The sequence below is a fragment of the Pelecanus crispus genome, chromosome 3 (assembly GCF_030463565.1).
Source record: "Pelecanus crispus isolate bPelCri1 chromosome 3, bPelCri1.pri, whole genome shotgun sequence".
Classification (NCBI taxonomy): Eukaryota; Metazoa; Chordata; class Aves; order Pelecaniformes; family Pelecanidae; genus Pelecanus; species Pelecanus crispus.
Window position 1 is genome coordinate 29,038,753 of NC_134645.1, and position 18,604 is coordinate 29,057,356.

General features: G+C 44.2%; 1 protein-coding gene across 1 annotated transcript in view; it reads left to right on the forward strand.

The window, feature by feature from the left end:
• The first annotated feature begins 8,881 nt into the window (after nt 1-8,881).
• The window catches only part of FBXO11 (F-box protein 11), a 76,792-nt gene continuing 67,069 nt past the window's right edge, over nt 8,882-18,604 (forward strand). Inside the window, exon 1 of the mRNA XM_075707526.1 lies at nt 8,882-8,948. The gene's annotated coding sequence lies outside the window, so the exon portion shown is untranslated. The remainder of the gene's footprint in view (nt 8,949-18,604) is intronic.

Genomic DNA, 18,604 nt, shown 5'->3' on the forward strand with positions numbered 1-18,604 from the left:
ACTCCACCACTCGCTTTGGCAAACCATCATCTCCAGATTAGCTAGCTAGTGGCAAATAAACATTCAAGACTCATTACAAAGACTGTCACCCTGCAAGTGAAACAAATCAGTATTCCACACGAAACAGCCTTTACTCAAAATCCTGAAGTCTCAAGATGGACAGAGATTAAAGGACTATGCCTCAACCAGCAACACCATAGTGAAAGGCATCAAGAACAGTATATTTGGAGAAGGTGAGAGCTGACTCACTGAGGACAAGAGGACAGAGTTCAGAACTCACCTGAGAAACAGAGTCATTGGGAAGACAAAAAGGTCACAACCGAGCCTTTGACTGATGTGGTAAAGACGGGATAGGAAAACTTTCTAGATCTAGAATAACTTAGGATGACAGCCGAGCAAGGATTCAAACGGAGATACCTGCAGCATGCTACCCTGAAAATCTACTGTATTTTGTCGAAGTTATCCTTAGCAAAATACTTTCTGCTGTTGATTAGCTGACCCTGCTGAGGTATAGAAATGTTTACAAGTAAAATGGAATACAAATAGGAGCACAAATGTGCCCACCATGTGGACAACTGGAAAAACCATGCAGCACAGAAAAAGTCATTGTAGATATTGACCTGTAAGACATTCCTTGCCAACTTATCTGACACTTACCCTCAGCAGCGGAAGTCCAAAGCTCCTTGAAGGCAACAACAAACATCACCACCACGTGGCAATGAAGAGAAATGAACTGCTTCAAATCGTTACATAGCTTAACATCTATACTCACTGTGTGATCCCAAGTTCGTCATCTTTTAAGTACATGCTGCCACCTGCTTAAATGGATAGCTCAATCAAGAAACATAATGTGGTGCTTCAGCAGCAGCCCAAACAGATCCTACAGCAGAGCAGCTAGAGAGCATTCCAGTAAAACATATCTAATTAAAGGTGACTTTCACCCAAAGGCCCAGGGAAGTGCTAAAGGCATGCTTCCAGGATCACGGTAAGCCAATCTATATGCAAGCTTCCTTCACCACACATGGGCCATCCTTTCCCAACACTCCTCTGTGCTAACACTTGCACACATGCCTGAAAAGTAGCTGCACTTTCAGCTGGATTAGTTTTCGGTTGGATTACCTCCTTGATCTGCCTAACTGTGCTACTGCATAAATGCTAGTTGACAGAACAGGGGACAGGGTGAGGGCAGCAAAAAGATGCCTGTGAAGAGCAGGATTGGTCTTAATGGCAGTGACAGTTTAGACCCTAACTGCAAAATGCGCTTCAGGACACTCAAAAACCCCTTCTGGGGAAATATCTTTCAATCACAAGGGTAACTAGATCTTTTCCCCCCCACTCATCAGATAAGCCATGACTGAGAGATCCAACTGAGACCGCAAGATGGAGAAAAAGGACCTAGACTCCTCTCTTCTAGCTGCCCAACCTAGAGAAGGAGCAAACTGGCAAGACATACACATATGATGTGCTACACTTTTTTTTTGGGGGGGAGGAAGCTATTCATGGGAATTAATTTCACAACCTTTCTGTATTTGAAGAAATCCTCTGTAGAAAAGGATAGTTTTGGAGCAAGACATTTAAAACGTCATTGGTCTACCAGGCAAAGTGAAAAACTGTAATAGTCCTCATATTGTTCCTTTTTAGCATGAAGAACTTGTTCCCACCAATAAACAAAATCAGTTGTTGGTGGGGTAAAATTGTCAGATAATACCAATAGCACCCACATCCACCTGCTCTCAAGACTTGAGGTGAAGGCAGTTGTACCACATGTATTCACATGCTGATAGCAAAACTACAGACGCTTTCAGTTTCTTGTCTCCAGGACCGAAAGAAGTATCACTTCTCATTGCGGATGCTCCTCTGCATGGAGGTACTGAATGCTATTTAAGAAGCACCCTTTGGATGATCTACAATGCCACCAACAGTTTGACACATTGAAAATGAAGACTAGGACTTCTGGGGCTCATTTCAGATTTAGCTGCTCGTAACAAAGATGAAGCAAAGTGTCCTTAACTGCTCCTGCCACTCTAGGCCTGTCTTGGATAAGCATCAGGGAGCATGAGTGCTTTGTAAAAATGGGAAGCTCAGAATCCCAGAGAAATTCTGGGGGCAGAACTATCCCCCAAACCAGCAAAAACTTCCCTAAAGAAGCCATTTTTTTTCTTTGGTAGGTCTAAATCTGGAGGCAGGCCCCTCCAGCCTCTTGGTATTAAATGATTGATTTTTCCAGTTGGTGGTATTGGAAATACTTCTTGTAAGTCTTCCTTGTTTGGGGCCTGACTTAATTAATTATGTTGAAAGATTTGTTCAAGCTGTATCTTCTCCAAGGCAATATAAACAACAGACATACCAGCCATATTTGGGGGTGGGAAACCCCAGCTCTAAAGACAGAACTTGTCATATGGATGCACTGCTGATGCAACAGGCAAAACAAAAGTAGACTCCAAGAAATAAAAATTGAGTCAAAGACAAATTTGAAACTAGAAACTAACAGCAAGATCTAGGGAAATCTCTTAAATGTGAGCCACAGACTTGAAAGGAACTACAAGGTGTAGCCCATGCTTTTCTCTGTACATGCATGTTTGAAAAGGAGTAGCAAGAAGCAAACCTTGAATGAATGACAACCACCAAGTCAAAATAATATCTGTCTCAGTATTATATTGTCTAGATAGATCGTTTGGGAGAATCATGCTATTTTGACAGGCCACCCATAAAATTATGTGATTTATACCCAATGTATTTTAGTTAATTTTACCAATGAAGCTTTGCATGAGTTCAGACTATCTGAAACATCTAAATTCAGTACAACCCAGAGGACCAAGCTTGGTGACTTCAGTGGAGGGTATTGAGCATCACTGGGAAAACAAGGCTGAAAATGCAGATTGGATGCTTCAGACAGTTCCACCTTCACATGCAACAGATGTCATCCACTTTACCTCCTCAACATAAATTCCCATCATTGATTGTAGGCTAGTCTGCAGTGACATCTCTGCCCCAATGCCACCTTAATTGTTATTCAGGCTTCACTCTAATACAAGCTGTTGCTCCTTTCACTCTGAGCTCCAGACCTCTTGCACTCCTGACACAGCTGGGATTAAATATATCATTTTCTCAAAATTTCATTGACAAAGGCAGCTATTGGGCCCATTTTCCACATGCTCCTATATACAGCACATCAAGCTGCACAAGCAAGAATGGTACCCAACCCTGCTGCAAGCCCTGCTTCTGACTCTCAGGGGCCACTGGGTTAGTCCCTGTGCGACAGCCCTGCCAGAGGCCAGCACCCAGAGCTCTGTGGTAGCAGCCCACAGGATCCCCCCCATGCCTCCCACCTTCCTAGTGGAACAAGATAAAACTAGGTGCTTTTCCCATCAGCTGACATCCCTCATATGGGAAGAGCTTCATACTTCTCTCTCCCCTGAAAATACTCCCAAAAAACCCAGAAGGCACATTATTTGTATCTATCCAGTTATGAAATTTCTACCAGGACAGCCAATAACGCTTTAAAACTCAGACACCATCCCTCCAGGACTTTTTTCAGCAGTTACTTTTATTACAAAAATTAACAAGAACTGAAGTACCATTCAGGCTTCCAGAGAGCTTTTGTTAGAGCAGAATCAAAATTAACATTAGATAAACATGTTGCAAAAGTCATGTGAGCTTATAGGAAACACATCTCCTCACCCCAAGGTGTTTATTCTTCCTGCAGAAACCAGGTTGGCAGAGCAACAGAAAACATCCCAGGCACAGACATTCACCCAGAAGGCAACCCACTAAGGTCAGCTAACATCAAGCTACATTTCAGGAGACATGGATTCCAGGTAAATGGAGGGTAGGTTTAAGAGTCTTTTTCTGTAAGAGCGGCAAGATTTAGCTGCATTAGATGGGATGTAAAACACAACTACAAGGAACTGAGGGTCAGAGAAATCACAACAAAACGGCATTGATATTTTTGAGCTGCAGAGCAAGTAGGTTCAACCAGTTCTAGGTATCACTATTTCTGAAAGGCTAAGGCTCACTTCTTCCAAGCTTATAAGAAACAAGGTTTAAAGAATTTAAAGTCAGTAGTCCACACTGGGTCAGTCCCAAAATCTTCAATGCAGTATTTTTAGGCCAGGGATATATTAACAGTTTATGACACGGTTAGAAATAATAGGCAAAAGTCTTACACTTCTGAGAGCAGTAATGTGACACTGTGGAGAAAGCCTTAGATAAGGACTTCTGTACCCTGGGTTCTATTCCTGGCCCTGTTAATAGCCTGTACATGCTCTTGGGCAAGTCATTTCAGCCCTTTTTGCTTCACTTTCATCTGTAAGGAGAAGGATAGACATGTGGCTCCTTTGCCAAGCCATTTGAACCGATTAAAAAGCACAATAAAAACTGACTTCTTGTATTCCTTGTTCAAATCCACAAGCTGTAGCTAACAGCTCTACAGTGGGCTTTGTGTAACAAACTGCAACAGTGCCCTCAAAATATTTCTTGTTCTCTCACATATATTAGGAAGCAAAAGCTAGGGAGAACACTGTGCATTTTCCACTTAATTGCAAGCCAGCAATTCAGTGGTTTTTTTTTTTTCCAATTTACAGTTTCTGAAAAATTTTAAATAGAGCTTTAGGCCATCATATACAAGTTGAAGTCTGCTCTTCCTTAGCTTTTGTGAACCCCTTAGAAGTAATCCACAGATGACCATTCATTGAAATCTATTATCGTAGACTTGTTTTGATCAACTGTTAAAGCAATACTCACATCCTCAGGGCAAGTAAGGATCATAACAAATTACATGACTCTGTCCCACATCCAAAGCATTTCCAACAGTCTCTGAAGCAAGGCTTTTCAGGTTGCTAGTAGATGTGTACATTAAAGGGAATAAAATAGCAGTGATTCCTGAAGATCATCCTGGCCTGAATCAGCCTTGCTGACTTAAGTTTACACTGCCCCATGCCCATTTCCCAATCCTGCTTACTCTGTGGCCTCGCCATCTCTAGTCTCTCATCTATTCTCTACCAAGATTCTAGAAAAGGAATACTTAACTGTTCTGTTATCTTAATCAGATCTTCAAGTTGTTTTAACTGTCGTCTTCACTTCAGAGAAAGTCAGCTGAGTCAAAATTGCTCTTCTGTCTCTGCACATCACCCTCACAAATAGGAAGCCCTATAACAGTATTTCCTTCACTACAACTTACACTACTTCTCTCTGTGAAGCTGCCTCATTAGCTACAAAGCTCTAACTAGTCTATGTTAACACATAATTAATAAGTTACTGTTATTATCACTAAGCACTCTGTGGCATCCCTTCCTCCATGCAGGAAGGAAGGTGATCTCTTCAAAGCAGCAGCCAACTCTCCATGTACATACAGAGAACCAAATATCATTAACATTTAAATACATATACATTTGAAATTCAGCACAGCTTAGAAGACAGTCTCATATGAACTAGCACTTGACAACTCTGCCCAAATTGCTTATGCTGTAAATGGTCCAAGTAAACTCTTCACCCAGGTCTTATACCTTTCTGTTCATAATGTGAAGTTGTTTATAGGTCACCAAAAGGTGATTTGTGGCCAACATAACCAGTCCAGCAAGCATTTATATTGTAGACAATTATGCAAAAAAATCACCATATAGTTTAGTTCCATTTTCCATTCCCTCTTCACAATTTAAATAAAGAAAAAGCTGTCTTGACAAAGGCAAAATTATCTTGCCAGCATAAGTCACACCCACATTCAGGAATGGTTTATTAGCACATCATACAGGATGGCTTAAAGCATCTCCACAGTGGAGAATGCAATGAAGCCTTAATATTAATTTGGACTTTCAATGTCATTTTTATCACAGAACAGTGTTCTTCCTATCAGAAGCTATACAGCAGCAACAGAGGCACAGGATGGCTCAGTACAACATTTTAAAGATTGACCTACAAAGCTCAAGTTATAATGATCAAGTCCCAGTCATCACAAAACAGACAGGATGGATTTAGCTTTGTTATGTGAAGAGATACAGAGTTCTAGTCAAAACTGTTCTGGTGAGGTTTCAGGGTAGAAAATGTCTGGCCTTCCAAAGCACAACCAAGAATATTAGATGAGAGCACTGTAACTATTTCTCTACACCATGCCTTGTAACCTACCAATGAATGCTTACAGGTATCACTTTTTGCACCAGTAGTTTATTTAGTAACTTCATCAAGTTTGTTTTACACAGTATACAAGGTTCTCATCATATCAACTCAGTGCATTTTTCACAAACTTCTGCATAACCTTCTACAGCTTGCCATCAATGCATTTTAGCCAAGTCAGTAGACTACACATTGGAACTGCTTATACATACTCACATTATTCCCATTTACAGTAAGTTTTCCCAGACTCCCACTAACACAAGTTACCACCTTAAGAAGCCAATTACAAAAAATGGTTTTTAGGCTAAGAGATCACTGGGTTTCAAACTAGTTCAAGACTTCAAGAAACTCTAAAAGCCTGCTCCGAGTCAAGTTTTCAGTAAGTTTTATTCTAATATCAGAAGCTCCAGATTCTTACATGCTTTAGGTAAAAACTAGTTTGTCACCCATCCTGACCCTTGGACAGGTTTTCAAAGATTTAGACAGAGTACTAAAAGTTTGGAGTACACCAATATTGAGCAACTTCAGGTAACCTTGTGACACTAAACATTCACTAGATCTTGCTGAAGAGAACACAACTGTACCAGCTGAACAGAAATACAGTTAACTATTAAAACACTATTTTAAAGATTATCCATTTTTAATGATGCAAAAATCCTTAACCATGTCACAGTAAGTTCAGCACCGTTCTTGGGTATGGTCATTCATCCCATTTAAGAGTTAAAGCACAGTTCCACAATGCTGTTATCATTAGAAAAAAATATTTTTATGATATGTACATGTAATTGGGTAGCTCTACTGAATGTTTAGTACACTAGCCTAGTACTTGTTATGATAGAAACAGGCCCCAAACAGAGTGACATTTATTCTCTTTCCCTACAAAGTTCTTTTCACAAGAGCTTAACTTTATTATTTTTTCCCCTACTATTAGAGAAGGTGGCAAGAAATTACTTCTCAGGCATGGAAAACAATCCCTCACTGTTTCTCCAGTCATTCCTCAAGGCAACAAAATGCTCACTCTAAGAAACATTCCTTAACAGCTACTGTAAGATTTCTGGTCTGATGTGAACTTAAAAGTACAATTTCACTGTTATTTATTTTAGAAGCACAAGTATAAGCCTTTTAAGTCTTTTTTTTTTTTTTAAAGCTGTCAGTTCCTAAAGTTATATTGTATCTTCATTTGCCAGCTTCGAACAAGCTCCTGCCCAATATGTTTTTAATGACAACCATTTATTAACATTTTGTACCCAATAACACACTTTTGCTTTTCAGGTGCAGACACAGGCCCTGGTTCTGCAGGCTCCAAGTGCTTAGTTTAAGTAGGACTATACACAAACCCACCTTTGCAGCATTAGAAGCAGACTCCCGAGTGACCCTGTAAAGAGAAGATATCTTCTTTACTGCTTGGCTTTTGCCATCCATTTTATTAAGTGATTTCTGAAAAGGAAAAAAGCACAGTTAACTTCAATATATATTTTTTTTTTCTGCTCTCAGGCCACCAGCTGACCACCAACATAACAATAACAAAGCAAGAGAAGCCTCGTACATCGTCTGAACTGCCAGCCCAAAATAAATAGCATATCGTTGTATTAGCAAAGTAATGCAAACTTGAGTGTGCACACCAACCAAGGAATATATGCCTTCCCTGAGTGAAAGAGTTGTTAACAACCGGTCAGGAAGTAAGCAGCCAGTACATGGAAACCGAAATAAGACAGCACCCCCAGCCCAGGCCGCACCGCGGCTAAGCCCACACCCAGCGCAGGGTTACCAAGGCACACAGCACACGCAACGATGCCTTTTCGGCAGCCGCCGCCAGCCTCCCTCGCTCCCGCGGCCTCAGCGGAGGGCTGCGGGCGCTCGCACCCCTCCGAGCTCCCTCCCGCCGCCCTCCCACCTGGCTGCCCGCGGGCAGGCTCCGCCGAGGTCCCGGCGGCACCCGTGGCGCGGGCCGGCCGGTGACGGGCACCCGGGCCGCCCTCACAGCGCTCGCTGCCGCCGCCGCCGGCCCGCCCCCTCCCCGGCCCACAGGCTCCAGGCGGATCCGAGCGGCCCTACCAGGCCCGGGCCCCACGCCCACGCCCTCGCCTCACGCGGCGGCGGCGGCGCACCGCCACTGCCGGGCCTGCGCCTGGGCTTACGTCCGCGGCCCCGCCATTGCCGCTCGGGCGGCCGCCACCCCCCTCCACCCGCCGCCCCGACCCTTATATGCTGCTCCGCCACCCCACCCCGCGCCGCGCCGCTCGCCCGCCCGCCCCTCCCCACCCCGCGCCCCATAGAAGCGGCGCGGGGATTGGCCGCGCCGCCGCCGGCCGGCTGTGTGGGAGGCGGCGATTGGCGGAGCGCGGCCGCCAGAGGCCGCCTCCCCGCAAGTGTGTGTCTCTGGCAGTGTCAATGGCTCCTCCTGCCACGGAGCAGCGACGGGCTTGAGACGGGCAGGACCGCGGGGCTCCTTTAAGAGAGGGATTTTCGGGGGGGCCGGGGAGGGGGGCCGCGGCGCGAACGTCCCCCACAGCCAGCGCTCGGGAGAGCCAGCGGCCGGCGGCTCCTCTGCCTCTCGAGCGAGGCGGCAGCGGCGGCGGGACCCGCGCCTGAAGACCGCCCCCCCCCTTCCCTGCTGCCCGCTGCTGCGAGGCGGCCGCCCCGGGGCTCCCTCCTTCCCTCCCTCCCCGACGAGGCACCGGTTGCCGGAGGATTCCCCCCCTCCCCTCCCGCCACCCACACGAGTCGGCAAATGAACTCGGTCCGAGCCGCCAACAGGAGACCCAGGCGAGTGTCCAGGCCGCGCCCGGTGCAGCAGCAGCAGGAGAGGAACAACGCCGCCGCCGCCGCCGGGGATCGGGGTAAGCCAGGCGCCGCCGCGCCGAGCGGGGGCCTGCGCGGGGTTCGCCGGCGGCGCTGGGCCCCGCCGCGCCCGGCCGGGCACCGGCAGGAAAAGCCCAGGCTGCTTCACCCTTGGCTCCCGCTCAGGCCGCGCTTTGTTTGGCTTGGGCTCTGCCCCGACTCGGGGCCGCTGGGCCCTGCCGCCGAGCGGGAGGGAGGCGGGGGCTCGGCCCCTTCCCCGGCCGCGCTCCCACGCCCGCCGGGGCGGGGGGAGCCGATCGCCGCCGGCCCCTCGGGATGGAACGGGGGCGAACGCCCCCCCCCCCCGCCCCGAACCCCCCGCCCCGTCCCCGGGGGCTGCGGGGAGGCGAGCCGCCTTCGCCCGGGAGAGCCGGTGCCTCCCCGCGGGGAGCGGCGGGCTGGGCCCCCGGGCCGGCGGAGGGGAGAGGTGACGCGGGAAGCCGCGGGGAGCGGCGCCCCGGGGGCTGCGGGGGGCGGGGGGGGGGGGGCGCTGGTGCCGGGCAACTTGCGCCGACACCTTCCCCGCCGCCGTCGGCGAAATGGTGTCCGGGGGCGGCGGCCCGGCTCTCGCCGAGCCTCCGCGGCCCGCCGCGCCGCGCAATGTTTGCTGCGCAGTTCGGCGCCCGGGCTTCGATTACAGCGCCCGGCGGGGGGGCGCGGGCCGCGGCCGGTCGGCCATTTATTTACCTCAGCCACACCGCCCCCCCTCGCCCCCCTCCGCCCGCCCCCGCCGCGGCAGCCGGCGGCCCCGAGCCGGCCGGAACGGAACGGGGGCTCCGGCCCCCCGCGCCTCAGCCCTGCCCGGCGGGTCCGCCCGCGCCGGTGGGGCCGGGGCCTAGCGTAAAAATGTTGACAATTTGGAGCTAATGGGGGAAAGCACCATTGTCTGAGGGGATGGGGAAGCGGCGAGGTGGGATTCCTCCCCTAATGGAGCCCGGAGCCGGGTCGCTAGTGCTGGGGTGCCGGGGGGGGGGGGGGGTTGTGGGGCGGCGAGGGGGTGGCGGTCCCTCAGCCCTGGCACCGTCGCCCCAATGATGGCTCTTGGGGGTGCGAGCGTGCGTGTGCTCCGTATGTGCAGGGCTGGATTTTTTTTTTTTTTTTTTTTTTTTGAAGGCGAGATGGGGGTGGGAGTGGAGGAGACATTTTGCATGTCTTATCTGCTGGATTGGATTTTAATTTTTTATGCATTGGCTGTCACAACTGTGGCATGATAAAGGAGACTGATCTGTGGTGCAGTTTTAGATGTACAAATGTCTTTTTAAAATTAAAAAAAAAGCCTTCATTGTCATCTGAATGTCTTTTGTTTGAGTATCTAGGATATCACATCGAGAACAAGGTATTTTAACTACAGAGAAGCATCGTGATAAATATTTTAGTGCGTTTTATGCAATCAAAACATTTTAAGCAAATGAAGTAAAGAAAATTTAATCTGAGGAAGTATTTTTAATTCTCCATTCCTCCCCCATCCCCTCCCTCCCCTTCCTTCCCCCGCCCCCCCCTCGCTCACATTGGTCAGAGCAAAGAATGTTACCCAGACCAGATTGCTGTGTATATAACAAGAGGATGTGATGTCTTATGCCCAATTATGGGTCTTGTGTAAACCTTCCAAAATCTTCAGTAATTATATAATTAAAATGACTTCTCTGCTATACTGACATTTAAAAAAAAAAAACAAAACCAAAAAACCCAGCAAAAAGAACTTCCTCCTCTCAATGACATGCACTGAGGATTTTCATCATCAATGTTCCATATGCAGAATATAGAATTTTTTCAACCCCACAGTTTACTTTTTCTTTTAAATAGATGAAAATAAAACTTCTAAAAGGCATCCGGAAGGGTGTGCTTGTGGATTAAATGCTGTGATTATTCAGTTTTACATTGGACTACCTGTCTCAAACTGTTTGTATGTTATTAATTTGCTAAAGATACAGGCAGAAACTTTTTCTGTTAAAATATGAGGCTGCAATTTATTTGTATTACTCTGACGTTTTGTGGAACTCCACATTCACCTTTTTTTTTTTTTTTTTTACATTGTTCATTGCTGTTTACCACTCAGCGGTGATAAAATTGTAACAAAATCATTTTCCACACTTTGCTGAAATTAGTGTTCCATATGGATCACCACTAGCTTTTTCCTTCCATTTTTGAAGGTCGGTTGTGCGAGGTCTGACTTGCCCAAAAATGTGTCAACAGCATTAGGGTCTTTTGGTTTTGTATCTACATTTGGGGGCGTCTCTAGTGCAGTTCCTATTCCTATCTCAGAACTTGCAAGATCTGATACATTCTCTCTGGAAGCTAATGCCAGTTTTACCTGTGACTTTCATCGCTTTGTGTAGGGCTGTTACTGTGAAGGATGATGAATAATGATACTAAATTGTAAGCCAATATGCCAGGGTTAGACTATACCACACAGGTTAGTGGTGACTTTTTTCACCTTTATTCCCAAGCAATGTAGGTCATCTTAAAAAAGGCTGTAGAAAAGAAGCAGTGTAAGTTTTTAGGAAAAGGTTTCTATTAAACTCAGATTTAAATTTGTTTTAAAAAATTGTTATTAGATAATGTGAGTGCAGCTGTGATTAAATTAAAATTATTCTCTGTTTTTATTAATTTCTTTCCTCCTTCATATTACAGCACAGTACGTACAAGTACAAATATCATGGAACAGAGTTGATAATGTAGCACATAGTTAATCTTTGGAACTTGTTGTTTCATATCATTAAAGTAGATTGCTTAGTAAAACGTGTGCTAGGTCTTGAGCTTTATTTATTATTTAATGCTGTGTAAGTAGACAGTGTTTTGCAACTGTGTAACAGCTGTTACATTTTCACCACTGGGTAAAAATCAAGTTGTGACTACTGTTATTAATAAATAGATCACTCGGAAAAATGGTTTTATAAAAATCCTCCATCCAAGGTTCCTTGTAAGGTTTAAAAGTTATACAAAGCTGTGTTTTATACTGTGAAGCGATTTTTATTTTAATGTGTTTTATATATGTAGGATGAATAGATCTAATGAATGCATAATCATGCTATCTATATTATACATTGATAAACAGGGATTGTGTACCTGTATTCTGATTAGTGGGGAAGGGAGATCATAAGTGACTGCAGATAAAAATTTTTTCTCCCCCAAACTCACTGTGTTGTACAGCCAAGATAAGATGTCATCAGGATATACTTCCCAAGATGTTTTGCCTTATGTTCTGCTGTTCACACCTCTCTCCATCTAAATTAGCCACTCTGGCTACACTATGCTACTTCTGTTTTACCTTCTCCCTCCTGATCTCTCCCCAGTCACCAGTGGGGTTGCCAGTGGTTTATTCTGTGGTTTTGGAATTCTGCATTAAGGATACAGAATAGATGGGTCCTTTCATTTTCTTTAGGACAATGGTCTACCCAAAAGGAAATGTGGACTGGGTGATGTCTGTGTTTAAATATTCCTGTGCTTGCTTGTTGTGCTATTTTTTTTTCCTTGAGGGTATAGGTTTGGCTACAGTTTTAGGAAGAAGACAAGGTTAGATGCTTACTTAAAAAAAGAAATGTTGTCCAGAATGCAGCTAAAACTGTCGACCTCAGAGCTATATATATATTTTTCTTTTTCTGGTTTCTGTTCTTCTCAAAATAATAACTGCATTAGTGCATATGTGCTTCTTTATAACATCAGCACATCACTGGATATGGTACTGACGAGGTTCTGAGCTTTATGTCCAGTATCAAGTGCTTTTAGGACTGAATCCTATATACTGTTAAGTACCAAATGTGTAGCACCATGGCAGCTGCGTCTGCCACAGTCCTGCGCGTTCCTTTTACGTGGTAGTGGTGTCCATGTGACAAGGCAGTGAGCTGGCTCCGGAGCTGCCTGCGCCAAATGCTAACTGCCTTTTTTTTTTCCCCCAGGTTGATTTTTGGCACAAGTGCTGGTACAAAGGAAGGGATAACACTGAATGCTTGTGGGTGTGGTGGGACTCTGGCAGCTCTGATTTAGATTGGGTTAAGCTGGGTCAATACTTTTGGAGTTGGGGCATATTTAATACATACAGCCTGTAAACCTACCTTGCAAGTTTGCTTCCTCCCCCCCAATCTATTTTCCAAAGAAAACAAGGCTTATACACCCATACAGTCTGTCTGTCTGTCACTCTGTAACTTCTGAACTTGTTAGCTCATTTCAACCAGATTTGACAAAGGGGTGTGAAGTTCTTAAGTTTTGTGGAAATTATCGATGGGGCAGAGGAAGAAGACAATGAGGGAAAGACATTTATAACTTACTGTCTCTACCCATGCCAAGAAGCAGCAACCAGCTGGCCTGTCAGCACACAAGGTAATTGAATTAGTCATTTGTCTGTAAAGGGGACATGAGGGTTTGAAGTACTGAGAGAAAGAGTAGGTTAGGCTGTGTAAGACACAAACATGTAGAAACTAAGCTCCAGTAGATTTCTTGCTCACAAAGCTTGAATTTTGTAATGCTGAGATAAATATCTCAGGAAAGTTAAGGAGTCTTTATTTGGCCCTATTTCAAGTGCATGTGTGTAAGCATGTGCGTAATTTTTTTTTTGTTTGTTTTATATATGCACCAAAAGGCTTATGTTGGTGTGTGCTGGGCTGTAACAGTAACTGAATTAACTGACTCTTATTCTGAAGCAAATGCCCAGACTTGCATCAAAATAACTAAATTGGTTTCAGTTTTTGTAGGATCATCCCTTATGGCAAGAAGTCAAGAAGTCAGGCATCAGTTGCTCCAGGTGGAAAGAAATCTAATACAGCATTTTCCATATTCCTTAAAAGAGAATCCTAGGCTGTGAAAAGACATATTTACATATGGATGTGTAATCCATGTTTCTGCAATGAAAAGTTTCCAATGTCTACCTTACAGATAAAAGGTTAGAATCTATAAACTTGGTACTTCAAGTACAACTTCTATTTCCCAAAGCTTGATTCTGCATCATGAGTACAAAGGAGTGTCTGGGTACCTCTGTTGTCCTTCATGTAGGACACGTGCCTAAATTTATGCTAAAGCTTTCTATCTGTTTTGGAGAGATCAAAATCAAGTGTATTTGTTCTTGGTATACACAGTAATGTTCATTGCCCATAGTCTTGGTGTATTTTGGTCATTCATAAGACCATTAACATCTGTTACAGTTTCCCAGAAATACCAGATCTTTTTTTATTTAGTTTCTGTGTTACAAAAACTTTGAGCCCAGTGGTTTAAGTAAAGAAGTTATGGAGTCTCCTACATTGATTTGTTTGATATCTTTCTGCTTTGGGGGAAAGTTGTGCTCTGTGTCTCCCTCTGCTCTGGTGCTTCCTGGGAGAATCACAGTCATGGAGTAGACCAAAGCTGTCCAACGTGCGTCAGGCTTTTACTGCAGGTGTGCAGGGCATTAAGCATAATAAACATTATGCACACTGGATATGGAGGATTTAATGTACATGCATAGAATTGGATCACTGTGAACACTTTGTCAGTCCAGCAGCTGCCTGGGAGCGTCAGGTTTGCAGCTTGCTTTGCATCGGCAGTTTCCTCACCAGCATGGTAAATCTGGTGTGCCCAGCAAGTGCTGAATTTGCAGTGCCTGTACAGAGGGACTGCTGTGCGCATGCGTTTATTTGGCACGTTAAGCGCACTTACTCTGCACATGCACAGTGGTATCATCGGGGATGCCAGGCAGCAGCTGGAGGGGGCTGCTACTGCAGCAAGGACAACTCATTTGGCCCACCCTCTAGTCTGGGTTACTTCTGTAAAGGGAGTGAGTATGCACTGGGTGTATTGTAACGTGGGTCACCTGTGGCAGAGCTTAAACTTCCTCTTACAGCTTGTGGCTGTGAACTATTTGGTCTGCTTGGAAGAGAAGGTAGTGTGCTTCTCTAAGATTTCTAAATTGTGCTGATTAAATATATTTAGCCTTATTTATTATAACAGATGGTGTAGGGAAAGTAATCAGAACTGTTCGATGTGTGCACAATAAAAGCAAAGAAGAGAAGAAAACATGACTGAACTAACAGGAATTGAGAAAATGAAAGGTTTGTTCAGTTGACTTTGTCATTGCCTAATCCTCTCATGTTTTCTGGTTGTTAAGTACTTGTTTGTTTCTTGCTTGTGTGGTGTTTCTCCGTTCAGCACTTGAATAGGAGGGGAAGCATACTTGGTGATTTTTTTATTATTGTTTGTGGTACTAAACTGTAGTATCTGAATATAGCCCAGGATTTTAGTCCTTCAGCTCTCGATGAAATGAGCGGGGGGGGGGGGGGGGGGGGGGGGGGGGAGGTAAGCAAACTAAAGCATACAATGAAATTACAGAACATCTATCAAATTTCTGCTTTTATAATATATTGCTACTTTTAAAAAGACTTTTAAATTGTTGTAAAAGAGGAGAGCAAGATCTAGATGCAGATTCAGAAGTGAAGGCACTCTAGAAGAATCTCCTATCATTGAAATTGTACTTCATATTAGAAAGCTTAATTAACTTTTTTGAGGTGATTAAAATCTCTGAATCTGGAATACTTCTTGAAAGGTAACTTGTATAGTGGTTATTGTGGTTCTTTTCAATAACTAACTTTTGCTGGTTATACTGCTGCCTGTTCTTAAAATGTTGTTTATCCACATATAGAAGGTGGGAGGACACAGGCAAGCAACAAATGAACACTTGTAAAACATACAGTTCTTTCAGCAGGCTTTTAGGGACTATTTTTGATGCTCCCCTCTGAGATACTAGCTTTAGTTGCATTTTGATAAGAAAACTAAATAATTTTAGAGCCTGGTTGCTAGAGGAAGGGGTCATCCCATTATTCCTGCTTCTAGCCCCGTGTTCTTCTCTCGTCCCTTGTGTCGGCGCTTGTAGCTCCCTGAACCAGATAACCACAGAAACTAAGCCTCTGAAACACCCCAGATAGTTGTCAACTGGTTCAGCTCTTTGAACTAACTGCAGAGTTTGGTGAGTGTGTGAGAGAAGTGGTCATCAGGTATGCGGCTGGGAGTGGGAGGAAGGAACTGGGACTGCCCCTTGTCCTCACAGCTAAATGTTAGATCAGTTTAGCCGTCATGTGAGACTGGAGCCTTGCACAGTGACTGGCGATGGTTCTGTCCATTTGAGAGGAGCTGTTGAAACGCTGCTGTGGCTCTGTTCTATGGTGCGTGCTATGATACGTACAATGAAACCTACTGTTCGCTGTAACAGAAACCTGCAGTTTCCACTCCATTGCCAGGTTTGTCAGGTCCCTCCTGATGTCTTAAATGTGAGAGTTCAGGCACTGCTTTGTTCTAGGAGCTCGAACAGCTGCATAGTTTTTTCTGCCTAGAAACGTCGCTGAGGCTAGGTTTCTTTCTGATACGCAGCTATATTTTCTTGATTCTACTTAGTTTAGTCAGCAAAAGTGTATAGAACTATCATTCCAATACATATCAGATATTACTGGTATTCCAATATCAAAATAATAGTAGTGTTTATCTTCTTGCACAACTGGTTCTGTGTTCCAAAAAAATTATTCAGCTCTATAGCTCTACCATGTGAGTGCCAGCCTGGTGTTGATAAAGTATATAAAGTTTTTCCTCAGTTTTTCTGTCCTGCTTGTCTTCATTGAGCTTGGTAGGTGTTTGGATTAGGATTGGTTGTTTGATGACGGTTTTTGCAATTATTAGTGAAAACTGATTTTAAAAATGAACTAAACCTCTTAGCAGACATTGCTCTTGGGCTGGGAAAATACTGGGGGTGAACAGTAGGAGTATGTGTGGGTTAGTCTAGCTGTAGGCCACTGGAAGGATAGTCTTCCTTATGTTCCAGAGAGCTTTTTAGCTCCTAGCTCCCAAATGCAGCATGGAGAAACAAGCACTCCTGGGAATGAGGTTGGGAAGCAAAAGCTTGGTTTTCGTCCTACTGTGAATTGCCAGTACAAGGTAAAATTAACAACTGCACCTGGAATTATTACACTCGTTTTAAATAACCACTGTCCAGACCAGCAGAAGAGCTGAATTTGCAGTCTCATGGTCATCATGCTGTGTGCATGCTTTTATACCAAAGGACTGGTTGGCATGAATAGGTCATGTTACAGTAACCATTTCCTTTTGGTAATCCTAGTTTGCAGTGTTTGGAAACAGCCTATTTGCCTTAAGGGCTCTGATTTGTGGGTGCTCTTCTGTTACTTGCTTTCAGCTTATACATCTGGAAGCAAAGGTTCAAGGGTTTAGTCTCTTGCTTTCTGAATAGGGGTGAGTTGTAGCTCTACAGCCGGTCTAAATTTCAAGCTATCTTTGTATTTGGACAGGTTATTGTAGGATGACAGGTTACCGTATGTCAGCTGATCTGTGGTATCTGATTCATTGTAATTGTTCATGTGTATGCTCTTAGCCTGTGGCAAATGGAAGGTAATTTGAGTTAGCTTGACCCTCTTTCATTACGCTCTTTCAAGGCACTCCCTTCTCCATGTGGATTGTTAGACCTGCTGGAGTGCCTTGGCTAAAACAATAATGCAGTTTCTGTCCCCAAGCTAGTTTGGGTGTATCTATACAACAGCAAGGTGAGGGCTTCACCACAGTTTCCTGTATTGTTGCTGTTTTGAGACCATACATTGTTGAAGGAGTGAATGCTATAAAGATGCTACCCTAAAAATCAGTTGGATGTTAAAATTACCAGCTGTGTTTTTCTTTAGCAAAACTTAGGAAAGCTTTATTAGTGCATTTAAAAAAAAACCCCACAAATAACTTGTTTATTTCACAGTATCTTGGTATACTTGTTTCTTGTGTTTAAAGAAGTAGGTTTTACTTTGAGTTCTTTCAGAAGATGCTTGGTAATTGAAATTATTCTAACGCTGCAGTAATGTTTTTGTATGTTCTGATTCAAAGCCCACTGAAATCCTGGTTAGCTGAAAGATTCCCATTGACCACAAATGGCACTTGAATTTGATCTGAAATGACATGAAAGGTAAAATGATTGATTTTAGTGCTTAGTTCTTATTTGAAACTTGATTTTGCAACAGTTAAATACATAGCTACCCAGTGTGGTTTACCAATAATTATAAAAAATCTAAAATACTACTTAAATGCATGTGGAAAAATACTTTTCAGTAGGCAGATACTGCCATCCTGTCTTGCTGCCTTACAGAATTTCCAAGGCTCCTAAAGAGAAACTCAGAACTGCCTCTTGAATCTACCTCATTTCCCCTTCTCCCACGGATGAATCTGGTTAGTTAATTACTGCACTACTGATCCCATGTGTATATGACAAATAAATAAAGCTTCCTCCCCATTTTTCATTCTTATTTGGCCAATGAGAGTTTTTTAGGAGGTACTGGGTAATATTTACAGTTCCCAAGCTTCCTGTACTTGGGAAAATGAGTGGGAAAGTGTGACTCTTTACTTGGAATTTGGTCTTCTTAAGACATAGGCCTTGGTGCAGACTTACTGTAGTCCTCTGAGAAATAAATAATTATGAAAGTTTGTCAACATACCTTTAGAGAAAACTTTATGCTGCAGAAGCATAGGAAAACTTCCAATTCCAATAATTTTTCTAAGAGCTGGGGACAAACTGGATGCTTTTTTGGCTAAATAAGCCTTTCCTGACTATTGGGAAAGCAAGAGACCAGAAAGATGACCCAAATGGTGTTGGGTCATCAGTTTAAATTGGGTGTATAGCTGTTCAAATTAATGTTTGCTATTCCTTAAGTTG